The 2,587-nt window shown below is 54.8% G+C and overlaps 7 non-coding genes across 7 annotated transcripts; all 7 read right to left on the reverse strand.

Moving 5' to 3' along the window:
* Nucleotides 1-957: 957 nt before the first annotated feature.
* Tc00.1047053507367.10 lies at nt 958-1,025 on the reverse strand. Its single transcript, XR_008255444.1, has one exon. It is a non-coding gene; the product is annotated as an H/ACA snoRNA, TC11C2H1 (small nucleolar RNA).
* Nucleotides 1,026-1,385: 360 nt separating this feature from the next.
* Tc00.1047053507367.20 lies at nt 1,386-1,477 on the reverse strand. The gene has a single exon (XR_008255445.1). It is a non-coding gene; the product is annotated as a C/D small nucleolar RNA (snoRNA), TB11C2C2 (small nucleolar RNA).
* Nucleotides 1,478-1,526: 49 nt separating this feature from the next.
* Tc00.1047053507367.30 lies at nt 1,527-1,595 on the reverse strand. Its single transcript, XR_008255446.1, has one exon. It is a non-coding gene; the product is annotated as a C/D small nucleolar RNA (snoRNA), TB11C2C1 (small nucleolar RNA).
* An 80-nt stretch (nt 1,596-1,675) lies between these two features.
* Tc00.1047053507367.40 lies at nt 1,676-1,743 on the reverse strand. Its single transcript, XR_008255447.1, has one exon. It is a non-coding gene; the product is annotated as an H/ACA snoRNA, TC11C2H1 (small nucleolar RNA).
* Nucleotides 1,744-2,103: 360 nt separating this feature from the next.
* On the reverse strand, nt 2,104-2,195 carry Tc00.1047053507367.50. The gene has a single exon (XR_008255448.1). It is a non-coding gene; the product is annotated as a C/D small nucleolar RNA (snoRNA), TB11C2C2 (small nucleolar RNA).
* A 49-nt stretch (nt 2,196-2,244) lies between these two features.
* On the reverse strand, nt 2,245-2,313 carry Tc00.1047053507367.60. The gene has a single exon (XR_008255449.1). It is a non-coding gene; the product is annotated as a C/D small nucleolar RNA (snoRNA), TB11C2C1 (small nucleolar RNA).
* Nucleotides 2,314-2,393: 80 nt separating this feature from the next.
* On the reverse strand, nt 2,394-2,461 carry Tc00.1047053507367.70. The gene has a single exon (XR_008255450.1). It is a non-coding gene; the product is annotated as an H/ACA snoRNA, TC11C2H1 (small nucleolar RNA).
* Between the last annotated feature and the right edge of the window lie 126 nt (nt 2,462-2,587).

Below are 2,587 nucleotides of genomic sequence, written 5' to 3' on the forward strand. Positions count from 1 at the left end.
TTGAAGTGCCCGGCACACCAAGTACCGAATCACATTGGCATGACCAACAATGATTTCCACGGAGGATTCATCCGCGGTGGGCCGATGGAAATACTTTTCAAAGACCCCCTCCACAGCCCGCATGTCTTTATATGATGCATATTTGTTACGGAACACAGGCTCCGGATCACATGGGAATCGTTCACGCAATGCGGCATCCGTTGCCAACCGCCTGCGCACATGTGACGGGAACGCCTCCAAAATCAATTTTGCCGTCTGCTGAGCACGTGTCATGTCTGAAACGTGAATGAATTTTGGCTCTGTCGCAATCAAGAAACCTCCCATATGATTTTCCCCCAACGCCGCACCCGCCACGCCACCCGAAGATGAGGCATCACTCGCCAAATAATCCGCGGCACAATCCTTCGCCCTCACCATTTTATTTCCGCTCTGCACAAACGCCTTCCACAAATATTCGCCAGTGCGTCTAGCCTGCACCTCCCCAAGCAACGTCAAAGTGCGGACACGGTCATCATTTGAACTCTCGTTCTGGTACTGTCCATGACGAATCAAAATAATCTGCCGCTGAAACGAACGATGACGATCAGCACGAATGCCACGCACGCCAGGGCGATCCCAATCGCTCACCCACGGCACACCCCAGGTCTTTACATACTCCAATTCCTCCTTGGTAGGCGGAGACAAACTCTCAAGAGTATAATTCCTTAAGCCATCAGGAGAAATACCTCTCTGCGACGGTCCTTCACACCAACAGGAACTAAAACTAGAAAAAAAAACACCAACAACACCACCAAAGAATACTTTAACAAACATATCCAACTACAGCAAAAAATTTTAAACAAGAAAAAGAAAAACAAAAATAGTAATACAACAACACATTCAACTCCCCCTCCAAGAATCCCAAAGCTGCAGCCATGTGCGTATATATATATATACACCGAGGCGGGGTCGTGGACATCTCTTGCTCTCCAGTTTCGTGCACCGCGTCTGTTGGTTTAGCGACGAGCGCACTACAAAAAAGAGCTTTCACGGGAAGGGGGCACTCTGCGCAAAATGTGTAATGCATGGTTTGTTGCTGACTCGTCAGGGCCCCGATGGAGCTAGAGCGCACACAGGATATGCATAACGGGATAGTCACGCGGCGGAGCATCAGGCGCACAGGGCGCCGAGCGTCACACCGCGCGCGCCCTTGCTCTCCGACCCCCGTGCACACACACGCAGCGGAACGCGTCCAACGCACGCCCCCAAAAGGGACAGCGAGGCCGCGACAGCCACGCGCATGCCGTCTCGAGGCCGTACGCCCACTGAGAGAGCGCCCCCGAGGTGACAGGATCGCGTAATGAAGGCAAAGGGGAGAGGGTGAAAGAGAGGGAGGGTCGGTGCGACGATCAGACGGGGCGTGAAATAACGCTGTTTTCATTGCTGTGTCAACGTCCATCTGCGACGGCTTTACATCGGCCTGGTTGTCGATCACATCGCCATGCACATGCGCCAGGGCAGGGAGGGAGGAGGCGTCGGGGTCGCGGTCAGACTGGGGCGACAGTGTTTCTTGCTCACGGGCTCGTCAAAGTCTGTGATGTTACGTCAATCATCATATCCAGATCCGTCTCCAGAAATCCCAAAGCTGCAGCCATGTGCGTATATATATATATACACCGAGGCGGAGTCGTGGACATCTCTTGCTCTCCAGTTTCGTGCACCGCGTCTGTTGGTTTAGCGACGAGCGCACTACAAAAAAGAGCTTTCACGGGAAGGGGGCACTCTGCGCAAAATGTGTAATGCATGGTTTGTTGCTGACTCGTCAGGGCCCCGATGGAGCTAGAGCGCACACAGGATATGCATAACGGGATAGTCACGCGGCGGAGCATCAGGCGCACAGGGCGCCGAGCATCACACCGCGCGCGCCCTTGCTCTCCGACCCCCGTGCACACACACGCAGCGGAACGCGTCCAACGCACGCCCCCAAAAGGGACAGCGAGGCCGCGACAGCCACGCGCATGCCGTCTCGAGGCCGTACGCCCACTGAGAGAGCGCCCCCGAGGTGACAGGATCGCGTAATGAAGGCAAAGGGGAGAGGGTGAAAGAGAGGGAGGGTCGGTGCGACGATCAGACGGGGCGTGAAATAACGCTGTTTTCATTGCTGTGTCAACGTCCATCTGCGACGGCTTTACATCGGCCTGGTTGTCGATCACATCGCCATGCACATGCGCCAGGGCAGGGAGGGAGGAGGCGTCGGGGTCGCGGTCAGACTGGGGCGACAGTGTTTCTTGCTCACGGGCTCGTCAAAGTCTGTGATGTTACGTCAATCATCATATCCAGATCCGTCTCCAGAAATCCCAAAGCTGCAGCCATGTGCGTATATATATATATACACCGAGGCGGAGTCGTGAACATCTCTTGCTCTCCAGTTTCGTGCACCGCGTCTGTTGGTTTAGCGACGAGCGCACTACAAAAAAGAGCTTTCACGGGAAGGGGGCACTCTGCGCAAAATGTGTAATGCATGGTTTGTTGCTGACTCGTCAGGGCCCCGATGGAGCTAGAGCGCACACAGGATATGCATAACGGGATAGTCACGCGGCGGAGCATC

Source organism: Trypanosoma cruzi (assembly GCF_000209065.1).
Source record: "Trypanosoma cruzi strain CL Brener chromosome Unknown tcruzi_1047053507367, whole genome shotgun sequence".
NCBI classification, from domain to species: Eukaryota; Euglenozoa; class Kinetoplastea; order Trypanosomatida; family Trypanosomatidae; genus Trypanosoma; species Trypanosoma cruzi.